Source organism: Prinia subflava, chromosome 7, assembly GCF_021018805.1.
Source record: "Prinia subflava isolate CZ2003 ecotype Zambia chromosome 7, Cam_Psub_1.2, whole genome shotgun sequence".
Classification (NCBI taxonomy): Eukaryota; Metazoa; Chordata; class Aves; order Passeriformes; family Cisticolidae; genus Prinia; species Prinia subflava.
In genome coordinates this window covers 13,317,166-13,342,701 of record NC_086253.1, presented here as the reverse complement: position 1 = coordinate 13,342,701, position 25,536 = coordinate 13,317,166, and the positions used below count along the sequence as shown (strand labels likewise).

Genomic DNA, 25,536 nt, shown 5'->3' with positions numbered 1-25,536 from the left:
GCAAGTTTCTTAATTAACACAAGAATAATATTATGTCTGTATAGAACAGCTTTAAATTAAAGTTTTGTAGAGAGGTATAATACCATTTATTCAACTAATTGAGAAAAAAATGGTAATGGCTTATGAGCCTTTCAAGTCTGCATAAGAACTAAGAAAATCCTTAGTTAAGTATAATCCTGAAGAATGCCTGTGTGTGTCTTTTTTCTCTAAAAATATATCCGTTTGCCAAACTTTGACTTTGACTCAGTCAAAGCTTCTTAAATGCTCTCATGCAGCGTCACACTTGTAGAAAAAGAAAAGCGTTACTGCCAAAAATCCTGTACTATAATAACAGAAAAAGCCAAGAGAGGACATCCTATTTTGACATAAATGAGAAGGGAGTGGTGTTAGTTGTAAGAAAAAAAAAAATAGAAAAATTGTAAAGGATTAAGTTTGCAAATCTTAAAAAAAAAAAAACCCTTGTTGAGGCCATGACTGACCTTTTCTAGGTATCAGAAGCAGCATCAGTGAAATTACAAAGCATAGAAAAGGGAAACCTTTCTAGACTTGAATGTGTTTGTGGAGCTGGTGTGGATTGTGGTGGTGAAGAGCATGAAGTCAAATGACAGAGTAGAAAAAGTCACAGAATCCACAGGAGCAAGTGGGAAGCTGAGTCTGCAGAAAGTCAGGTGAGGATACAACTTATTCACCTTATTCACTTTATTCAGGGAAGCAGGTGAGTAGTAGCATACATTTATGCACCAAGTGTAGTAAGTGATAGATATTTGCATTGAACTAAATGACATGTATTCCAATGCCATATATTCCTCTAAATGGAGTTCTACTTAAAACAAATATTAAGGACCAGCTAAGGCTTTGCTTGTCACTGTGTTTCTGCTCTCAGATATAACAGCAGCAGATGACCTCTGTTCCCAACTCACATCCAGTGTCACCTAACCTGACTCAGTCAAAAGCAGCTTGATGATTTCTCTGCTCTAGCAGTTCAGCAGCACAGGCAGAAAGAGGGTTCACAGTGCAGATGTGAATCTCGAGGCAGAAGAACAGGAGACAAGCACAGTGGTGTAGGAACCAGAAGGGAGACACGTAATGCACTGGCCAGAAGAAACACCGAGATCACGAAATGCAAAAAAATAGTTAAATGTACTTTGCTGCAGTAACCATGTAACAACCAGACCAGTTAGTGAAAAGATTGTGTTTTTATAGGCATAGGGATAGTGGGGGAGGGAAGCAAGGGAATGTCTTAGTCACAGCCCCCCACTGCCTCTGTGATGTTCTGCATCAATACCATGATGCTACCATGCACTGTAGCTATTGGCTTCTCATCTTCTGGTGTTCTGTGGATTTATTTGATGTTTATTGTATTTATTTGATATTCAGTAGTATTATTTGATTTAACTTTCCTTTTTATGTCTTGGTCTCATCTTTGGAAAAAACAATAAAAAAAATGTTCCGTTTCACCCGATTCTCTATTTATTTATGGAATGAACACACTAGTACATTTCTTTTCCAGTTTGTTATTTGTTCTACAAGGAGAACAAATAACATGAAAAAGAACAACCTAAATTCTCTATTCTTCAAGGGATACAAAAAACAATGAGAACAGGACCCAAATCAAACTATTATCTGGAGGAGAATAATAAATATATTTATAAAGTCTCCTCACTAAGTGACTGAACACATAGCTCAGTCTTGACAACAGAACTACAAAACACAATAAAAGTAAAACCTACCCTCATAACACATCAAAAGAGGAGACCAAAGAGAACAAGCATAGTTTCTTCATTATTAGATGTTGAGTACCTTGAGAATGATGTTTAGAGAAACATATTTGGAGAAAAATATTTGAATAGGGAAAAATTTCTCACAGCAATGGAAAACATTACAATTTGAATTCAGTAACAGCAAACAAAACAACCAAGCAGTCTGGGCAGGATTTGAAATGTGAACTGTGTTAATGTTAGGAGCATATTATTTCTTTGATGTTTTACTCCTGAATATTTTGGAAATCAAGAAACTCATCATGACTGTTTTTCAGAGTAAGGAGACCACTTGCATGCATAATATTGTCTTTACCTGAACAAATAGAAGTGTTTTCATTCCTCTGTCCATTTTTTCAGCTGTGAGTATGATATATAAAGAAACAAGAATGTTTACTGTGTCCTAGACTCCATTTAACCTGCTGCATACAGGCTCATTTGTTCACAGGTGAATATTTCAAAACCAGTAACATTTGCAAGCAGATAGTTCATATAATTGCTAATGAAAAAATAGATTATATCATCAATAGCATTAAAGCATATTACAAAATAACAAAAGTTAAAAAAACCTCACCAAACCAAACCAAATCATTATTTTCATTTTCCATTTATTCATGTAATAATTGTAACTATTACTGCTGGGTAGACTGTTGCTGTCTATTTTTCACTTGGAGAGTTCAGTTAGCTCTTAAAAATAAGCCAGCACAACATTTCACAGCCCTATATTCTCCCTTTCTCTCCAGTCTACTATTTAATTTTTGTTACAATTTTCTATCTTTGGTACACATACCTTGTTGGAATTCTTTGTAATTCCAGTGATGGAAACCCTTATTGATTCTTCAGGTGGTCAAAATACAACAAAACTGCTCCCTAGACCAATAATATTTTAATTCTGTAGGAACAGCCTCTATGATCACATGGATGGGTGTGTTATGGGTATGATAAACAGTGCCAGGTTAAAGTGTTATGAATTTCCTTGCATAAGTTCTGTACAGAGGTCATTTGTACAAAATATTTTCATTCTGTCATATAACACAGCCCAGTATTTCTTCACTCATCAAATAGATACATTATGTTTTCACTAAATCCTTACATTACAAATTATGTGAATGGCATTGATGCAGATTTAGTTATTAATTCCCTGAAGTCTGCCCCCATTTCTTTATATCAAGTGTTTGTAACATTCTGCAGTGGGACCTGAAACTTTTTATGTTTTCAGTTTCTTAAAAATGGAAAAAAAAGTATTTTCTAAAAAATTTATTGATCTTTACTGGGGTTTATTGACCTTTATAGGGCCTTGGTGACAGAGGGAAAATGACAATAAACAAAAATAAAGCTAAAACCAAATATCCCCTAATTAATCAGAGTAAAAAGAGAAGTGGATGACTTCCATGACTACAGATGTTGGCAATAAAAATATCCATTCCTTTGCACTTGGGATTGGCTCCTTCTTCTTCTCACTGAGTAAAGAGGCAGAAGATCCTTGATTTAAGATAAACCAGTTTTATCATCCACCTAAAAACAAGAAATAAAGATAAAAACAGAAAAATGAAAAACAAGAGAACAAAAACAAAACAGTAATTCTAGCACTGTATCATGAATTTTATTTCCAGAGGAAAATGGAAAGGGTTGATGTAAACCTTCCTCTTTTCTTTGCCTTTGCACATTGAGAACCTCTGAGGTAAGTGGGCACCAAGAGCCAGGGAAAGCAGCAGGGAGCAATACACAGGAGCCTGCTTGAGTCAGCACAGATCACCCCACCATCAACTCATCCTCCTCATCCTGAGACATCAGGAAAGGTGCTGTACTTGCCTTCTGGCATCTCTTTGGAGAGATGGTTGAAACAAATGGACACAGATATATCTGAGAGAGAAAAATAAATACACTTCATCCTCTTGTAAGGTGCTTTTACAGAAAAATAAAATCTAAAGTACAAGCTAGGCAAATTCAGCCCCTAACACAGAGAGACAAATTTACTTAACCATGTAAACAAGAAACCCAAAACCTGAAAATTAAAACCAATGCACTGAGTGAATGCTGGATTTCTCTGTTGGTAAAATTCTTACATATTTTGCTCTTCCTTGCCGTTATATAACAGTGGATAAACTACTAATGAAGAGCTCCATTACCACGAAAAATAGCATGGAAAACAAAGGATGAAACAAAACTGCAGGTTATGGAGCAAATACCCACCTGCGCATCTACAAAACTTGATGGATTAGAGAGATGGGAAATCACCAACCATATGAAGTTTAACTAGTGCCAGATTCTGAACTTGGGATGGGGCAACTCTGGTTGTGTATAAAGACTGGAGAACAAACGGCTGGAGAGCAGCCCTGCAGAAAGGAACCTGGGGGTCCTGGTTGATGACAAGTTGAACTTCAGTCAGCAGTGCCCTGGCAGCCCCCTCTGTCCTGGGGGACATCAGGCACAGCATCACCAGCTGGGCCAGGGAGGGGATTGTCCTGCTCTGCTCTGAGCTGGGGAGGCCTCACCTCCAGGGCAGTTTTGGGTGCCACAGTATAAAAAGACATTAAACTATTAAAGAGCATCCAAAGGAGGGCCATGAGAATGGTGAAGGGTCTGGAGGGAAAGGTGTATGAAGAGTGTCTGCGGGCACTTAGTCAGTACCCTGGAGAAGAAGAAACTGAAGGGAAGACCTCATCACAGTCTGCAACTTTGTAGTGGGGGGAAAAGAAGGGGCAGGCACTGATCTCTGCTCTTTAGTGACCAGAGACAGGACCCAAGGGAATGGCCTGAAGTTGTGTCAGTTTGGACATTAGAAAAAGGTTCTTCACCCAGAGGGTGGCTGGCCACTGGAACAGACTTCCCAGAGCAGTGGTCACAGCACCAAGCCTGACAGAGCTTAGGAAGTGTTCAGACAACATTCTCAGGCACACGGTGGGACTCCTGGAGATGGTGATGTTCAGGGGCAGGAGCTGAACTTTGATGATTCTTGTGGGTCCCTTCCAGCACAGCATATTCTATGATTTTATGATTCTGTGATTACAATTGCTAGCAACTGTTCTCAGTCTGTTACCCTGAATAATTGGTTTTTATGCAAGAGTATTTATTTCCATAACATTACATCATGTTGCAAAAATCACTCTTCCCATACAACAAGCTGCAAAAAATGAGAACTAAGTCACAAGCCTTTTCCCCAGGCAGCAAAACTTGCATTACCAATGTGGAGATCGTGTTTTCATACTGCTGACCTATGAACAAATTAAATTTTACAAGCTTCAATGCTTAGATTTTAAGTGACCATTAGGGCTTAGACAGTCTTATATTAGAAAAAAGTGTTCCTCCTGAATTTGGCCTCTACTTCACATAATCCTCAATTCTTTGCTCATTTTATCTTGTTGAAGGGATATTTCTAGTCCTGTGTAACTGAGGAAAAATTGACATATAATTATTAAATAATCATGAAAAGCAAAGGCAAATGAAAGATTGCCTTCTTAAATAAGAGGCACTCAAATATGACTTGCACTTCACCTCAAGACACTGTTCACTGTCAGGGGAGATAATCAGATTCTTTAACCTTTAAGACTGAGATATATACCCTCTTTTGATTTAGAGTTGAATAAAGACATGAGAATATAAAACAGGATTTAGGAGGACACTACGAATTCTAAATCCAAAATGATGACTTAGGAAGGTTTGTTTACACTCAGCTACACAGGGTTGGTGATGGGCTGTCCTTGGAAGGGCAGAGAAAGATGGCTGAGGGACAGCAGTGCAAACTGAGAGCAGAGAGACCTGAGAAATCAGTTTTTTAGGTGCCCAAAGTCTCACAGAAACCAAAAAGGGAAATTTGAGCTCACCAGCTACAGAACTCCTGGACCAAATTCCCTCTGTCTCTGGCCTGGATGAAAGTTTACTGCACGCCCAGATCACAGTATTGCAGCCAAGAAAATTGCTTGCCTGAAGAGCTGCTTAGCCTGATTCTTCCTGCCCTGTCCCTGAAAAGGGTATCAGAGAAGCCTGGAGAGATGGCAGTGCTGTGGACACGCTCTGTGGAGTTCTCCTGAGGAATCATATCCAGGCTCAGAATCCTCAGAAACAGTAATTTTTTGGCACAAAACCTGTCAAATGGGTGTTGTTGCTGAGTCTATCTATGACTTAATGTCAAGTTAGAGAAGAGTAAACAAGAAATCAGGGCTGCCTGCCTTTGTCTGGAGCCCAGAGGAGCTGTTCAATCCCAAGGTTATCATCTTTGAATAGAAGCAAAACACTTCTCTTCAAAAACATTTCTCCGTATACATAAAACAAGATCCAAGAGGTGAAGAAGCAGGAGCACAGTGGTTAAAGAATCCTTGTAGATGCATAATCCTTAGATTCCTGCCTTTAGCACTGAAGCAACTCTGCCATAGAAATAAATCTCACAAATTTATGGGAAAGGTGCTTTGGAGATCATGTAACATCAATCAATGCCATCTCAATTTTCACTTCTTCCTTTGTTGAAACTCTACAAGATCACACTGAAAGAGGCTACAAATGTGGAAGTTTGTCTCTGCATCAGAACCTTACTTCAAGTATCTACAGGTAGGACTAAACACAGGAAAATGCACAGTTTTAATGAAGTCAGGATCACATTCCAGTTTTTTTAATTAGAGACTTAATTTTTGATATATTTACCAGGTGCAGTGAGATCATCTAAAAGCATGAATTAAATATAACACCACAGCACTAACTAACACTATCTATAGTAATATTTCTTTTGTTTCACTGATTTCTTATCAAATGTGTTCACAGTAGTTCCTGACATTTTCTAAAGCTTGTCATGTGTTGTACACTGGCACAGGTCAGCAGATTTTCTTGTAATGCTGATGAAACTTCAGCCAAAGCCTGCAGTTTCTTGTGCACTTTGAGCACACAAACAGCTTCAGAACTGGAGGACTTCAAAAACTACATAGCACAAAGATCGATTTCTATCAGCAACAATAGTAGTATATTTTCACTTATTTCAATCTTCAATATACAAAGGCAGCTCAACAAATGCTGGCAAAGCTAATTAATAATGCACACAGCAAAGCTGTCATAACTTAGTGGTGATATGAGACCAGTTCCACAGATCCAAGTTGTGAAGGTGTAACAATGAAATTTAAGCTGCAAAAACAATATACCAAGAGTTAATATAGTAATAAGAAAGCAGTATCCTGGGATCTTGAGAGCTGGCTAAACATATTAAAAGGATTTTTTAAAAAGCCATGAAAAACCCATCAATTCTTAATCTGCATCACTGCCATCAGATTAATTTATAATTTGGCTTTCTGGGTATAAGTTTGAACTATGTTTTTTGATGAGTCTACATCTATTCTAATAGAAAGAAAGGATTAGCCTTCTGGTTTTTTAATACTGGTTTCTTTTGATGATTAAAGGCTTTATTTCTTTACTGAAATCCAGCTTTTCTTCACTATCCTGTTGGAACAAGAGCTGAAACCAGCCACAAGGGACCAGCAGAGATCAGTCCCCTGCTCTAAGAGCTGTTGGTCCAGCCTTGGAGCTTACCCCTTGAGTCTCATTCTTTTAATTTCCTTTGGAGAACAAGCTTGAAATTTATAAAAGCCAAGAATATTAAGGACATCACTTTGACACAAAATTTAGGATGACTGAAGCACAGAGTGCCTTCCCTATCCTTGCTGAGGATCAGAGCTAGCATGAAAAGAGGTCAGTACTCAGAGTCTACCTATGTCCTAGGGTGACTACAGGCCAGTCACTAAGATTCTAAAGTAGAATCTCCATATTTTCCCCATAACCACACAGGAAGAACTACAGCTCACCTCGTGGGGTGTACCTTCTCTCCCTGTCAGGGGAACATCTGTGTTTGGTACCAGAACCTCTGATCTGTGCTGCTGAGATTTGGAGAAGGCCCTCTTTAATCTCCTCCCCAGTTGTTCCTAGCTCAATGGGCTCATGATGCCTCAGGTCATCAAGGCAGAGATGCCACCGATAAGTGACACAAAACCGAAGAGTAAATTTAACCATGGACATTTAGGTTATCCATGGCTGTGAGATGTGTGCTGCCATCAAGCAGGCTGAGTGAGTGGAGCCCCTATGGTATGGCAGGTGGTGGTCCAGGTATAAATATGAGGAAGCCTGGAAAATTGATTACATCACATTGTAATTGTGATTGCCCCAAACCCACCAAGGTAAGCACTAGGTCCTCACAATAATAAAAGCCACCATTGGGTGGTTAGAAACCCACCCTGTACCTCACCCTACAGCCCGTAACACCATCTTGGACCTTGAAAAGCAAGTCCTTTTGAGGCTTGATATCCCTGAGAGAATTGAGTCAGACAGTAGCACTCATTTCAAAAATAGCCTATTCAACACTTGGGCTAGAGAACATGGCTTGTTAAATAAACATTTTTTTCCACTCTTCTTCAAAAAAAATCTTTACTGAACCAATAGAAAAAGAAAGACCGCTTAAATTTGCTTTCTAAAAACACTCCGTTCAAATGTTTGCTCCCAAACTTGCAGTAAACCAAGACAACCTGGATCAATAAGGAACAATAAATTCAATGGCACCATGTGCTCCCAGTAGCAGCCAAGCTTGCTAAGAACACTGCAAAGGACAGGAAAGGTTTGGGGCCTTTTATAAACAGTCAGCTTTATGTTCACATCCTCTAAATAACTCCGAATCACTCTGAAAGACTTTCCATGTAGAAACTCAAAGTTTCAAATGTTATGGTTTCACTCCCACAAATACCAATATCCTCTGGATTGTAAACAGTAAGATCTCAAGCTTTTCTGTATCTAGGGTGAAATGAAGACTTTTGCTGGTCCTTCAGAGTGTTTTGTCATCCCACACTTGCTTTATGAATACCTGAATTTTCAGATTCTTAGAAAAAATTGCAACTAAAACTCCATAAGCTGTCTAAAAAACAAAACAAAACAAAACAAAACAAAACAAAACAAAACAAAGAAAACCCCAAAAAACCCCAAACCCCACGCTGATTATTCCACCCTAACTGCAAGATTTCAGCTTCAATAATTTCTAAAGAAAAATTTATAAACTTTTGAAGATATAGATATAGATATATATTTAGTTTTAGAATGATTGTTTCAAAACAAAAAATCTAAATACCTAGTTTATAAACTGCCAAAATGATCTATTTCCTTTTAGGAAATAGTATTCGTGGTGGGGTGGAGCTATTTGCCAAACTTGGCATAACATCACAAATAACTGCAGTCAATCAAAAATGTGGTTTTGGATAAATGAGGTATTTGTGTTTTTATGAAAAAATTACCCACTGACATTCTCTACTGATAACTTAAACCTAAGGTTTTTATATTTTTTTTCATTTGCTTTCATTTTTCATTGCTTTTTTGTGATATTGCTCCAGTGCTCTTGGAATTGCATTGAGGTCTGATGATCTGCACTGTGAGCAAATTTGGCTTTAGATTTGTACCCTATTTGTACTTCAGAACAAAACAATAAAGGCATGTCTAAATAAAGGATTTTTTTTCTCAATTTTTTTTAAGTTTAAACACAAAGATTAATAGCTTTAGGTATGATTTTATACGCTATATTTATTCTTAGAAAGCACTTTCCCATCTTATATGAATTACCTGTTCCTCATTCTGACAGAATTTTGCTCCCCTCAGGGTTCAAGACCCAGTATGCTGAGTGGTTGCTGCCCACACGCTAATGTGTATTATAATTACTGCAGATGGGATGAACCCAAATAACCCCCCTTAAAGCAGATCAACTATTAATGACTTCCTGGAGATTCCAAACTCACTCCCATTAAATATTAATTGTAAAACAACCTATTACCCTACTGAGAGCAAGAATAATGCCTCCTTAGCAACCTCATGCATTCTGATGATAGCCAATTCAAGACTGATGGGAAATGGTGGAGCTTAGCTGAGAACCAAGGTGCACAATGAGACTTTATGATCCCAGTGGCACCACACAGGAACCCGTATGGCTGCAGTTTACTTTGCTGTTATCCACAGATATTGATCTTCACTTCAATATGTAAAGTCACTTGGATGCAAAGTAAGCTTTATATGTAAAGTTAAGGACCAAAAGATCTCCAAAGGACTGAGTACAGAACTTCCACATACTCAGTTAGTTATTAAGTATTAAACTGTCTTCTCTTTCTCTGTTCCTCAATTTTTACCAAGTCCTTTATTTTTCATATAAAGGAGACAAATGCAACCTCATGCAGCTCATGAAGTACAGCTGGATTTTGCTGTGAAATTCACTTCTCTATGGAGAGGTAGAAAAAGAATCAACCACCCACAAAATGGCAGTCTAAAATCTTGGCCTGCTCCCTGTCCTGGAGGAAGAGTGTGTGGCCACAGGCAAAGCCTCACTCACCAGGTGGGGATGTAGCCCCCTGTGCAGGGCCAGTCAGCCCTTCATCCTATCACATCTGCTGCTCTTCCTTCTGGGGCTCCAGTCAAGCCTCCCACAGCACCAGTGGGTTTGATATTGCAAGGATCTCAGATTGTGATTGACATCTAGGGGCCCCACTGCTTTTGTTTGATGCACTGTTGATGCCTCTGGTATGTGTGTCCTAGAGAGAGCAGAGGGTTCTGTAAGGTTATGTTTGCCATGCTCAGGAAAAGCTTCCATACGGGTGGAAGACCACGGTGCCGTGATGTCTGCTTGGCAAAAAAACAGACAGAGAGGAAACAACAAATGGACGAGAGATGATAAGTAAGCTTCAGGCCTGAAGCCATCATAATTGAAAGAAAATACAAAGCACAGCTTCACATACACATAGGGATAGTCCTGCATTTTCATACCTTCGCTGAATATATGAAGGTTGAAGGTAAGGGTTTGAGGAAGGCAAAAGTCAGACAGAGACAGAAAAATGGTCTGCTATGACAAAAACCTCTTCTGTAAACTAGCAGAATTAACCCCATAATAAATCCACTGTGATGATCTTAAGGGCGGCAGCACTACAGCTGAGAAACAGTGCACTTGGATATTTAAAGTTAATAAGATTTTGTGGCACCTGGAGGTTGACTCCTCAGCAGTGATGCCAAATGCAGCAGCACTTAACAGTGGGTGCTTCCGACCCACTGGCACCAAGGGTTTATGGTTAAAAATTTTATGTGTGTTTTCCAAGCCTGCTATTTGATTAATGCACTGGTCTTTCAGTATTGAATGAAGCTTTAAGTGAATTTAAGATCCACTATCTTAAAGGGCAATAGAGTCAAGCTATTTCAAAGCTATTTCCTATAAATAAATAAATATTACCAAACACATTCCTTCATGTTTGAAAGTCTTAGGACAGAATTTTCCTTATAGATTCTAAACACAATTAGTTCTTTTTTCTTTTTCTTTTTTTTTTTTTCTTTTTTTTTCTTTTTTTTTTTTATTCTGTCACTCTAGAATTAGAAATTTCACAAATTTTCTGTAAGACCTAGATGCCAGCTTTACATAAGGCATGAGGAATGTAGCGTTGACCACTAGAATACATATTTAGAAGACTTTAAAAAAGACATTCTTAAAGCACTGCCAAGTTAATTGACTGCTAAAACAAGTGGAATGTGTTAAACAAGAAATTTATAGCTGTTTGGTTGCATAATCAATAGAAATTAATTAAATTAAATTAAATATTTGTGCTTGATAAAAAAATATTTAGACTATATCTGGATAGGATCAGGTTTGTCACAGGTTCACCAAAATGCACCATTTCGTCTTCTGGTATATCTCCCAAGTGTATCAACCTGCAATGGTTTTTGCAGGCAATTATGCCCAAAAAAAGAAAATTAATCTATCCCTAGTGTTTTAAAAAGACATACAGAAGCAGTAATATAATATCATCTATGTTTAAAGTCCATGTAAGGAGAAAACTAGATAACAAGGATTAAAGAAGTAATAAATTAAGAAACCATAGTCAGAAATGTAGAGGAATAGCAATGGTTGATAAACTTTCTTATCAACAAGCAAGAAAATTCTACCCCTTGTCAGCTGTGAAGGGCAGCACAAAACATTTAAATTAATTTACAGTGAAAAAAAATGAAAGACATCTGCAGAAAAATGAAAGATTTGCCAATCAAACAGCAGGAGAGAATAAACAAGATCCAATTGTCTGAGAGGAAGCTGCTGAGAAACTTTCTGAACATATCTATTACTTTTCATAATTAACAGACACTTGAAACTTATAGTAATTTAAAAGGATTGAAGGAGTGCCATGATTAAAAACTGAATAAAAGCAGGGGCTGTGGGAATTCGAGTGCACTTAGATAACAATTCCTGGAAAAAAATATATAACAAATTTGAGATGCCAATTAAATTTAGAGGCAATGGAACTGTTCACTATCAGTCAGCATGAATTAATGGAAAGTAGGTCTTTTCAAATAAACTATTCCTTTCTTATGTCAGGATTTCAGGTCTAAGGGATATAATCAAGTTACATTTCTATATATTTGGAATTGTCTTAGAGTTATGACAATTCTGATTTTTGATCTCAAGACCTTGGAGCTAAAAGCCAAATTAATCAAAACTTTTGAGATCCCTATGAATATCACAATACCAATCATATCAAGAATGTAGTCAGGAATTGAGTTTTTTAATCATAAGGCCAAAGGGAATTTTTTCTTGTCCTCTATTTTTATCTGAGCTAAAGCTACAAAAATTTTATTAACATGGTAACAGATAGGATCAAAGAGTACACTTAATAGTGCTGTTACTCTTACAGGGAGACCTGAATCACTTGGCCGATGATCGCAAAGTAATATAAGTACATTTTGTATGGTCAAATGTAACACAAGATAGCTAAGAACCCAGAGTGCAGGTTGTACAAATTTCTGTCTCTGAAATAAGTAATTCAGAAAGGCACTTAGAGGTCATCGTAGGTAATTGTCTCAACATGAGTTCACAGCACAAAGCTGTGGCAAGAAGTTCTTGTACATTTAAAAAAAACTAACTTCAAGGGGATGATAGAAACGTGGGGGTTTTTTTATCTTTCTGCACAGCTCAGGTCATGAATTTCCTGCTATGACGTCTGGGCACATCTCTCCTAATCAGTTTCCTGCCTTTGCAGAGGCCTCAAGCTCACACCATGGTCTCTCTTGTCACTTTGCCAGTGGCACACACCACCTAACTCTCCTGACAGAATTTATTATTATTTAGGCCAACCATACAGCAGCTTTAGAGTCAGTACTGAAGTTCCTAGATGAAAATGCAATGAAATAGTGGTATGGGTAAGGGGCATCAAGCTTCATCAGCAGAAGCCAACCCTTCAGCCTTCCCAAGCAGAGTGATAAGAGGCCAACTGTGCTAATACCCCAGTGTTTCTCTTATCAAGGACAGAAAGAACTCCTATAGAAGCCTTTCCCTGTGATGTGGGATGGTCTGCACATGGAGCTTCAGAATGTTTGCACCTCAGACCTTTCCTGTGGGATATTATCCTCCCAGAGAAGCCAAATCCAAGCTGCAGAAGGGTTGGATGCAGTAAAAGGGCTACAGATTGGCTCTCTTTTAGGCAGATGCATCTTGTCAGCTTTCAACTCTAGAATCTGGTGATACATATTGTGCCAGTATTTATTTCATAAAATTATCCTTCTGCCGGAGACAGAAAACATCAGGCTGACAGCTCTACACTCAGCTTTACAAAAAGGGTGCCTGGATTTTCATACTTGACTGTAAGTTGAAATATGTGGGCAAACTCTAGATCGGATTAGTTCCTTATTGTACCCCAGACTTTTGTCATATTGACAATTAACTATTAGATAACTGTTCAAGTCCCTAGAAAGGTCCATTCAGAATCTGGTGTTTCACATATTCAAAAGGCATAAAAAAAGTATTTTCAGAATAATGTTTTATTTAGGTATCTCTTCTTGTAAGCATTTGAAAAGTTGTGTTTATGGAACAAAAAACACAGACTCATAGTTTTGTGACCAAATTTGAAATCAGTTAATGACTACCAGCTCTTTCTGGGGGAGGATGTCACCTGTTTGCCCACAGCATTTCACTACTGCTCTGCATTTCTGATGACTAAGAACCCATCCCACCCCTTCCTGGAGACTCCATTTAGCCTCATTCTGAAACCTGGGAAGAGTAAACTTCCAGTTTGATGGAGATAGAGAATACTTCCCCACAGGGAGACCTCCTGTCTTTCTAGACTTGTGTCAATTCCCTACCTCTTTGGTTTATCCTTTAGCAGTTTATTTTGATCTAACTCCTAAAGTCAGATAGTAAAAAAGAGGGAATTTAAAAGCATGTAATTTAAAAACATAATTTCTGCAGTTCTCTCATTCTTTCACTTTCCCTTAAAGGATTGCAGAAAGCATGTAATGCTTGATGTTTGTAGAAAGATCACAAGGTCACTTTTTTCTTTTAATAAATCAGAATCTGAGAAAAACACAGGGAGATAAGAGAAATAACTTGGTTAAATCATTAGCACAGTCCTCTAGAAATGTGTTTCAATGCATAATCAATCATATTTGTCTGATCTTTATTACTTTCCTAGGGCCTGAGTAGAGATGATAAAACACCTGGGGTATTATCAAGAGGAATTGATTGATCTTCATGAAGGTCTTATGCACTACAGAGATGAGGATCTTAAAAGTCATGCCAGATGGACATCTCTTGAGTTGGTGGAAAAGAATCACAGTCCTGATTCTTCCCCATTTCACAGAAAAGGGGACAGCTTTCTTCCTACAGATTAAATAGACTAATTTTGCTAGAGGACAGGATGATTCAGGAAATCTGGAGTATTCAAGAATTTAGTGCTAGTGCCAGGACATGAGGCTATGAAGAGAAGAATCTGGCTTTGCTTCAATCCATGAAAAATATTTCCAAGATGATATTCTTCAGGTTATTTTGAAAACAAAACAAACCAAATTTTGTTCTTTCAAAACAAATTTTGTTCTTTCAAAAATTTCTCTTCCTGGATGTTAGCTCTTGACTAGTTGCGTTTCAAGGCATAAATATTTATGTTTGTTGAGTGTGAAATGCTCAGTTCAGTTCTTTAGCTGCAAGATCAATGCCTCTATTGTAAAAACTCTGAAGCAAGAATCACTATGGATTCAGGGGGATGTTGCCCACTTTAGGAAAAACACATTGGGAGCAAAATCCAGTATCTGATACAGACAATCTCCTGCTGATCCCTCTTCACTGTGTGAAGCCCTGCTTCTGTCCATGGGTAATTTGGTAAAGGTCCATAGACTTTACCTGAACAGATTTCACTATACCAAGCATCACAGATAAACATCAACAAGAACTGATGTTTATTTAATGTTCCATAGGTAAAATTACCATCCACTTCAGTAAGGACAGTCCAGAAACTAAGTGTGGTGGTTTGACCTGGTCTGGAAACCAGGTGCTCACCAAAGCCACTCATTGTTCCCTTTCTCAGCTGCACAGGGCAGAGAAAATACAGCAAAAGATTCATGAGTTAAGGGCAGGAAGAGGTTACTCACTGATTACTGTCATGGACGAAACTGACTCCACTTGAGAAAAGAGTTTAATTTATTACCTATCAAAATCAGAGTAGGATAATTAGAAATAAAACAGATTTTAAAACCACCTTCCCCTAACCCTTCCCTCCTTCATGGGTTTAACTTTATCCTGACTGATTACCTCCTCCCGCTCAGTGCCACCGGGAGATGAGGAATAGGGGTTGTGGTCAGTTCATCACATTCTGTCATTTCTGTCACTGCTGCCTCCTCAGGGGAGAACTCTTCACACCCTTCACCTGCTCTGCTGTGTGGTACCTCCCATGAGAGACAGTTCTTCACAAGCTTATCCAGTGTGAGTGCTTGCCACAGGTCCCTGGAGTGCTTCGTGGACTGCTCCTGTGGGTCCCTCCAGTGGGATGTAGGTCTTCAGGAACAGGCTGCTCTAGTGTGGGTTCCACATGAAGTCACAAGTCTTTCACATTTTTCAGATTCTGTGCTGATAAGAGGTGTAGCTCTGAGCCTCCTATTAAGTACCAGTAATCTCCACAGAGTAGGCAGAGAAAACAAATCCTTTTCCTGCTGAAGACCAAGGGCAACTTTCAAGCCCAAAAACGTAAACAATGGTGGACTGAAGGGAGGAACAAGAAGGATGGGACATCACAGGCTGGGACAATAAAACCCCAATATGCAAATGGACCAAAACTATTAAAATGTAAGACCTCATGACTGCTCAGACATTTTGTGACCTTTCTACAACCCTGGGTGTAGCTCTGGTCAGGCTCTTGTCCTGCCCAAGGTGGATCCTAGAGGCCTTTCAATAAATGCCTACTTTATTCTCCAGCTCTGACCAGTCTTGGTTTCAGGTCAACCTTCCTAAGGTATCTCTGCCAGCAAACATTCTCCATCATGGGCTCCTCTCTCCAAGGACTCACAGGTCCTGCCAGGAGGCTGCTCCCACGTGGGCTTTCCACAGCCTCCATCAGGCCCCAGCCTGCTCTGGTGTGGGGTCTTCCATGGGCTGCAGGGGTTCTCTGCTCCACTATGGATCTCCATGGACTGCAGAGGGACAGACTTCACCATGGGCTGCAGGGGTGTCTCTGATCCCTTGCCTGGAGCCCTTCCTCCTCACACTCTTCAGTGATTTTGGGGCCTGCAGGGCTGTTTTTCTCACATATTCTCGCTCCTTTCTTTTCTGGCTACAATTACTTCTGCACAATATTTTTTTTCCACCTTCTTAACTGTCTTATCCCCAAAGTGCTACCACTGCTGCTGATGAACTCAGCCTTGGGCAGCGGTGGGTCCAGCTTAGAGTCAGCTGGCATTGGCTCTGTTGGGCACAGGGGAGCTTCTGGCAGCTTCTCAGAGGTGCCAGTCCTCTATTCCTCCTACTACCAAACCCAATACACTAAGCAATCTATTTCTCATCCATAGAATATTATGAGCCAGGGAATGCTTGTGACTCTTCCATTTATTCTGTGTTCTCCATTTGTGGTGCAGTTCTGCATTGTCTTTTGGGAAACACTGTTAGTCACAATCAAGAAAGCATCTCTATCCAGTCTGTGAAGACTTAGGAAGCTGAGGATATTAAGCAATATTAAGGTCCACAGGACTTCAACCAGGGCTTCTTCAGAAACTATGATAAATTTGAAGACTACGGGCTATAGATAAATTAGCAAGATGACTCAGAATGAGCAATAAATAGATATCAATTCAAATCATGCTGACTGTAAGTTTGAAGACAGAAGAATGCACAGAAGTTTAGAAAATTATAATATTCTATAACATATACAGCTTGAAAGAAAGCAATTACAATCCATGATTTTATTAAATTGCACAGTAATTTAAAAATACAATTACATTTTAAATGAACAATTGAAAAGAATAATGATATTTCATTATGTCAGCTGGGTTGCTCAGATGAACACTGTATACTGCTGGATAGGTGCAGTGACATAATGTGATCAGTTTAAGAAAATCATGATTAGCAGCCCCATGTTCTGGAAGATAATTTATTATTGCTGCCTGGCAAATGACATATTTAAAACTCATTAGTTGGAAATGGAGTAGAAATTGGGGAGAAAAGTAGATCAAAATGTAACACTCACATGTAAAAACACCCTTTTCCAACTTCAATCCACCAAGAAATTTAACTTTTTTAGTACTTGACTACATTGCAAAAGATAAATTGAGAATACTTTAGCACACCATATTTGTTAAAGCATCCATTCTGCAGCCATTTGATCATCTCCATGGCCCTTCTTTGGATTCTCTTCCATCTCTCTGCATCTTCCTCAGATCGTGGGGACATTGTTAGAATGATGGAACCATAGAATATCCTGAGTTGGCAGGGTCCCACAAGGATCATCAGGTCCAGCCCCTGGCCGTGCACAGCACCATCCCCAAGAGTCACACCATGTGCCTGAGAGCATTGTCTGAAAGGGGCTTAGGCTCTGTCAGGCTTGGTGCTGTGACCACTACCCTGGGGAGCCTGTCCCAGTGCCCAACCATGCTCTGGCTGAAAAACCTTTCTCTTATATCCTAAACTTCCCCTGACACAGCCCCCTACCATTCCTTTGGCTCCTGTCCCTGGTCACCACAAAGACATCCGTGCCTGTCACACTCCACTTCCCCTCATGAGAAAGCTGTAGACAATCACGAGGTCTCGTCTCAGCCTGACAAGGGCTGAATGGAGTAGGATGACAATTTCTCTAGGTCTGACAGTAATGCCCCTGTGGATGAAGCCCAGGACCTGATTTGCTTTCCTTGTTACATTGGTGCACTGCTGAATCCTCTGGCTTGTTGTCACCAGGACCCCATGTCCCTTTCAGCCACACAAATCCTGATCTGTGCTGTTCTCTTTGGTTATGTAGGTGCAGGTCTTTGAATTTTGCCTTATTGAACTGAGTCTGTACCTTCATCTCTGTACCTGGGAGTGTGAGCACAGCCTTCCAGCGTGTCCAGGTCTCTCAATCCTCTGTAAGATGTCTCCTCCTTCTGATGTGTTCACCTCACCACTCATTTTGAGTCATCAGCAAACTCCACCTTTTTATAAAAATAATATATTCTTATATTTGATGTGATACTAGTGGAAAGACCTTCAAATGTGTTCTATAGAAGTGACCCAGTTATTAGAAGACAGTAGAAATTTTACATTACCTCCTTTGTACACTTTAAAAGTATCTCAAGAAAGAGGAATTGAACAAACAGATCAGAAATTCATGTGATAACATTTCAAATATTCTCTAATTTAACCTCTAAATCACCACTCATTCACATTCCCATAAATATCCACCTTGTTGAAAACAGACTGTGCAATGAAAGAAGAAAATTTCAATCCCAAACATGCAATTAGAGCTAAAGTCAACCTGCAGGTATTTGAATCAGTCATGAATGGCTGGAATGTGCATAAATTGTTTTTAGCTTCTTAACCACATTGATAGAACTTAGAGAAAGAGCTTTTGGTTATATAAATATCTGCATTTGCCACACGTGGCAAAACAAAGATGAGTCCATCTGCACCTTACAAGTCTGGATAATACCTGTCTCTCTCCTTCTGACCCATCTCCTCATGGTCTTCTCTGCCTGATTGATTTGCTTTTCAGCCTCACAGCGATTTTTCTTTCTGGGGACAATGGCATTGCCCAAGACAATGTTTAAGCACAATATTTCTGATGATATTCATCTTTATGGTAATGCTGCTAGTCATTAAAAGTTTTGCATAACTTTTTAAGACTTCTGACTTTAAAGTAAATACTGTTTATTCACCATCCTGAAAGTTCTAAAACAGGATGAAACTTTTCCTGGAGACATCTTTCAAACTTGAATTGTTGGGTCCAGATCTGTTCTCAGTAATCCAAGAAAAAATCCCTGATGTTAACATACTTCAAGTTTGCACCATTACAAAACAGATTTATTTTATGTAAGGAAATCTGTCATGCATTTTATGAAGTTACATTCAATGCAATTCAGAACACACTTGATCCATAGAGCTACAGGCCAATTGTGTGTGTCATGATAAAACCAGAATCCACTGAAATAAACTCATTTTTTGTGGCATTTAACTTATGCCATCTGGATGTCAGTTCAGAACTCTCTCTCACAGTGAGTACATTTTCAAGTGTTTTTTATTTCTAGTAGCTCTAGGAAGATACTGTTCCCAATCTCAGGACATTTTTTTGTTCAGAATTTCACACAGGCTGAATTTTCCTTTCAATCAATTGTTACTACTTACATGTCTTTTTAACATTGTGTATAATTCTTCATACTCCTTGATATTAATGCATTTATATTTGAATTCTCACTTCTTCTATGTTATTTAAAAACTCATGGACACCAGCTTTCAATCTTAAGCAAAAAAAAATGGGCATACTTCTTGTCCCAGATCAGACTTTTTCTTACAGTAAAAGATGCTGGTGCTTGTGAAAGAATAAAGTACATATAATTACGACCCTTTTCTTGATAGATGACAGTAATCAGTAGTTTTGAGACCTCTCAAGCTGGAGGTTACCTCTGGGCCACTGTATTTCATCCTGCTGTTATTCATGAATTTGCCTAATACCTTTTTGAACCAATTTATAATTTTGACCTCCTCTCAAATTGAGAGTCATCATTTAAATTATATATAGTGGGAAAAAAGTGCTTCAAGCCTTTTAAGTGCTGCATTTATTATTTCACTAAACCTTCTTGTTCCTGACTGTGGCACAAAACAACTACTTCTTTACACTATTAATGTGTTACTGACCTTTATCATGTACAGTGAGTTTTTTTCTTTAAATTAGAAAGTTTCCTACAATTGTAGGGAAGTTTTTCATACTTTGATACTTTTCTTTGCTTTATCTGAATCTTTTTAAGATGGAAGGACCAGAACACATACAGTAAATAAATCAGTTCTATGTTCCAAACTCTTTCCCAGTTCTAGTAAATCTGTTTTTTTCAATGCTTCAGTCTTGACTGTAATGATGCATTAGCAGTTACAAATTCTGGAATTAAAATGCATCATGCAAGTGACAGACAAGGAAACTTCAAGCTGGCAAAAACACAGGAAAGTTGTCAAAACACTGTAAGCCTCTCAGTGCCAGGGACAGGAAAGTGACAGCAGCATGAAAATTGCAATTATTCAGGGCCAGAGTTCCCCTCAGCAGCACTGAGGATGTGTTACAGCTGTGAAGAGATACAGATATTGTTTCTCAAGAACAGAGAGACGGAGAAAAGGAATAGATGAAGAGTTTTCACTCTCAGCTGGAATAGAAATGTTGTAAGTAAACATTGAAAACCATGGATCATGTGATCTTACAAAAAATACTGTTATCCTAAACCTGCAAGTCTAAGGAAACTCACTGACAGCAAACTGCCTCATGACTTCCAACAGCCCTGCTCACAGTACCACGACTACTCACAAACACAAATTTTTGCGGTTTCAGGACACAATCTCTAGAAAACTGACCAATTTCCAGCAGTGAAATAAAACCAGCATTTATTCTACTGCTGCAAGCTGGTGTACCACCTCTTGAGTCAGCAGACTGACATCAGCACCAGAAGGACCTTGATTTTACCCCATATTGAGTAACCTATGAGATAAAAGTTTATATATTCAGTCCCATGAGTGGGCCAGAACACATATGCTTGATGATGTCTTATTTTACTAATGTCAAATATACTTATGTGGGATTATGGTTTGTGATTTATGTCTTGTGCTTAACTGCAGAATATGCACCTTTGTTCAGCAATTCACTAGAGAGGAGCCCAAAAGGGTTCCCTGCCTCGCTTCCTTCCCCAACCCTGATCAGGGGAAAGGGGTAGATCTGTTGGAAACCTATTTGTACACAAGCTGTCTTAAGAAAGAAAACACTGTAAAAAAGCAAAAAAAACTAGAACATGTTGAAAAGGTGAATGTAAAGTCATCCACTACATCTGCCACAGAAGCATGTTGTTCTGTACCACTGACCAGAAGAAAATAATGACTCATAAAGATGTCTTCTTATTAGAATATTTTAAAGGAAAAAAAAAGGGAGGAAAAAAAAAGGGAAAAAAAAACCAACACCAAAAACAAACCTAAAACAACAAACAAACAAAAAAAACCCCCACCAGAATCTTAAATTAATGGAATTCGGCTGCAATATCATTATTCTTAGTGCTGTTAGAAGAACATTCTATATTTTAAAATATAATCTCATAATCTCAGAAAAATCTCTAGAAATCCTAATTTGTGTTGTATAGGAAAGAAAATAAATTCCTTTTTTCTGTGCCTTTCTGTCCAAAATGCTTTTAAATCTGATCCTGATATTTGCAACGTGCAGGAGGGCCAGGCAGTGAGAGAAATAAAAGGAAACCAGCACATATTTCTTTAAGTGATATTTTTAAGCCCCCTTCTTCCCAATTCTTTTTTCTCCATATTCCTTGTCTTGTGACATTTGGCAAGGCAAAGCCTGAAAACTCTATTATTAGTTAGTGAGCAAACACAGCAAATGGCTTAGATGGCTTAACTTCCACATTCTCCTTCTCTTACACACAGTGTTGTCCTGCAGCTCACCTCCTTTGAGAGGGGGGAGAAGAAATTCTGTTTTCAAACCACTGGTGAGGCTGCAGTCAGTGAGGCAAGGAGGGAGTGCAAATCCATGTGAGGAAGGACAGAAAAGGTAGAGCAATATAAAAGGTTATCTGGAAGAAGTCTAATTTACTTGCATCTGGTTTGACTGAGGGTTTGCAAGCATCACAAGGAGATTTTTGAGCAATAGCAGCTAATATATGCTTAGAGACTACCTACTAAAATTGCATTTCTAGTGCTACTTTTGTCTCTGATTCACTCCTGAAAGGGCAATTGCATTTTCTCTGACATGCCACTGCCAGTGAGTCCTTCAGGGCTCATAAACTGACAGGTAGAGGAAAGATAAAGGCAGAAATACCCCTTTCTCAACAGTATTTCAATAATCCTTATTCGTCTATTTCTCATGAGGCCATGTATTTTTTTTTTTCTCTCTTTCTTTCATATTTGCTGACATAGGTTTTAGAGGTTAAAAAGGAAACTGTGGCAGGAAATCCATCCTGTTAAAGAAAAAGCAGTGTAACATAAAGTACTGTTTGAAGGAAATACCACTACATAGAAGAAAAACACTTCTATGAGTAGTATAAAGAAGAGAGAATATTTCTACAACAGCAGCCAAGTAATAGGACATTTTCATTCACAACCATTTTGGTTTATTGGAGAGACACATAAACATCTCAAAAAAACCCCAAAACAAACAAACAAACAAACAAACAAAACCCCAAAACAACCAACACACAGAAAATGGATCCTTTTGGGGCTAAAATGTATCAGAAAAGTCCTGTGGCAAAGATCTGTCTCCTCTGAAATAAATAAAGAAGTTACTGTTGTCCCAGTGTAATTTAATTTTCACATTTATGATTTTCTATGAATGCTGGGAAAATCTTGGTGTTAATGCTTTGCTCCATAGAATTGGGATGTATGAGAAGATCTTGCTCTCTGCCATTTCCCCACTTTGTCCAGGTGAGCACAACCTTTCCTACATGAGGTTGCCCAGAGTTGGATGACACCTCTGGAAGTGTCTGTTGTACACGGGGTGTAACAACCTGGTCTAGTGAAATGTGCCTCTGCCAGAAGTAGGGAGTTGGAATTAAAGGAGTTCCATGAGCATTAAGGTCCCTTTCCAAGCCAGACCATTTGAAGATTTCATGATTTAATATTATTCACATGAGTAATTGCATTGTATCAAACAGGGTACTTTCTTGAGTACCAGGTGAGCACTGATATCAATGTTTTATAGTTTAGAGGACATTTTCACAGCAGAGTATGGAAAACACTTTTCCTTGTTAACATTTGTATCAGTATAATATTAGATGAAAATTCTGTCTATTCAGGTACCATTTTCATCCAGCTTATTAATGAGGAATTTCACTTCAGAATTATAAATTAGCCATCTCTTTATGCAAAGACTTTGGTTTTCAAGCTACCAAAATACAAGGTCCACTTACTTATTTGACTTATTTTTTTTTTCCTTTAAAAGAAGCCTGAATTATTGGAGTTTCTCTCTGTATTGAATTTCTACTGAATACCTACAACTTTAGCCCCTTACTGATAAGTTTCTTAAGGAATGTTCTGATTGTCATTATTCTAGAAGAGGAAGACAGGTAATTGCAGGTGACAGACCTGTCACAGGAATGATATTTAAGCTACGGGGTTTTCTTCTACAGGAAATCAGTGTTATGATTGCTGCCACTTTCACATTTAAATGCAAGCATCACCCTTGACTTTCCTTTAGTTCATCAGAAACAAAGGCAAACAAATAAAATTCCATAAACCTCATTGCCTCAAATTAGAAAAGAGTTTCATTATTTCTATTCTAAGTACTTTAAGTATATTAAGATCCTATGTACCTGCGACCTAAAGACTAAAGACTAAAAGACATTTGTGGGAGGTGGAATAAAACTATGCCTTTTACAGAAACATGAGTGAAAATTTAACAGGTCCTTTTGGACATTTTTGAATACAAATATTGGTTTTAAAAGCAAGAACAAAAATAACCCAGAAGAGGCAAATGCTTTTCTGTTTTTCTGGGTATAAGCTAACATGAGGATTTATGATTTTTCTGTTATTTTTCTGCAACAATTTTTGTCATAGCTTCCTGTGCTTCCTTCTTTTCTTGGCAAAAGCTATTATTTGTAATGTTTCCAAAGCACTCTGAAATATTGCTCAGGAATATGACTTTTTCCAGGTCCTTGTTCATTGCCAGTGATGATTTATCCCAAAAGAAAAATCTTTTGGAAAAATATTGTCCTTTGAAAACTTATTTGCCACACTGAAGACTGTATTAAAAAACACATTCCTCCCATCTCTGAATTTTCCAGATTTAGGACTGTTAATGTTCAGAATGATATGCATGATGTTGCTGTTTTTTCAATCCTTGCATTTTTAAATTTTAAATTCCAAAAGCACAGCAAAATAAATAAAATATCAGTGCCAGTTTAAAGCTGAGTGTCTCAAAACTCTTCCTGTAGAAGTAAGCAAAGCAAACCAAATAGGCATTACCACAGATAAAAGAATCATCTTGAAGATGAGCTTGCAGAAGGTAATAAAAAGAAAACAGGACATGATATTATCTTTGAATTACCCCCGATTCACTAACGTTTTACCACAGCGGATATCCTTACAAACTTAATTTTCCTTCATACTACTTCAACAGCAACTGCTGTGCATACACTGTTCATAAATCACAGTGAAAATGCACTGTAAGAGCAAGCAGGACTCTGCATTGTAAAGATAATTCTGCAATAAGAATCTCTATTCAGACGTGTTTCCTTTTGTTTTCATAAAAACCTCTACATTTTCAAGTGGTTACTACAGAGCATGCACACATAAGTAAGCTGAAAATTATGAAAAAGCTGAGAATTATTGAAAAAGCATCAACACTAGTGTAAAAGCAAAAAAAAAAGATAATGAATCCAAGATATTGAATACACTTTAGAATTAACTCTCTACAGAGGAAAGGAAACCTTAACTGAATAATCCTTAGTTAAAAAAAAAATCCAATAAAATTTAGATGAGTATTTTCATCTTGTAAATGCTACTTTTCTCCACTTCATTTATATATTGACATTTCAGTCTTTTTGTTCTTGATTCAGAAGAAAAATATACATATATAATTTCTCCTAAAATGTAAATTTTAAATATTTCATTTTTAAACTGTATGTATGCTAAATATGTTAAGAGAACTTTCTTTGGAAACCTTATTCTCCAAATGGGAAACATCCCATGTGTAAATGTCATGAACATCTTAGCCAAGCTCCAAAGAATTGTTAATTTTGTCAAAACAGCACTTTCTGTACCAAATGGCACCTTCTGCACTTGCATAGTTTTTATTTTTGTTACAGCATGTCTTAGGACCTTCATTTACTCAAGGTCAATGCAGGACACACACATGGAAGTGTCCTTCATTGAGAATGTTTATAAACTGAAGAATTTTTTAGAGGAAATTGTCTCATCCCAGTTTTACAGTTAAAAACAAAAACTAAGTTTTCAAAGATAATACAGGAAGTCTGAGGCAGGATCAGGACTGAAACACATTTCCTAAGTGTCAGTGAAGCTCTTTTTATTGCAAGGATGAATTTCTGCCCCACAGACATACAGTCAGAGATTTTTATCTTGATGCACAAACTTGTTTATAAGTTCAACCATTCTTTAATATAAATTTAGGTTTGCAAAATAGAACTAACAATTGATTAGTGCTTACTGTCTTACACTAAAGCTCATCCCAAGTTTGTATTTTATTTAATATAAATTTAGATTTTCATTTCAACAAAAATAATTTCCCATAAGGATGACACTGTGTTTGCACTTGAATGACCTTTCTCTAGAAATGTGAAGAAAGATTCATACCACACTTCAGCACCTGCA

At 38.0% G+C, this 25,536-nt stretch overlaps 1 long non-coding RNA gene across 1 annotated transcript in view; it reads right to left on the bottom strand.

The window, feature by feature from the left end:
• Positions 1-1,214: 1,214 nt before the first annotated feature.
• Positions 1,215-25,536, bottom strand: part of LOC134552509 (uncharacterized) — a 34,166-nt gene continuing 9,844 nt past the window's right edge. The window contains exons 2-3 of the long non-coding RNA XR_010080881.1: positions 18,055-18,170; positions 1,215-3,620 (exon numbers count right to left, since the gene is read on the bottom strand). This is a non-coding gene — a long non-coding RNA (uncharacterized LOC134552509). The remainder of the gene's footprint in view (positions 3,621-18,054; positions 18,171-25,536) is intronic.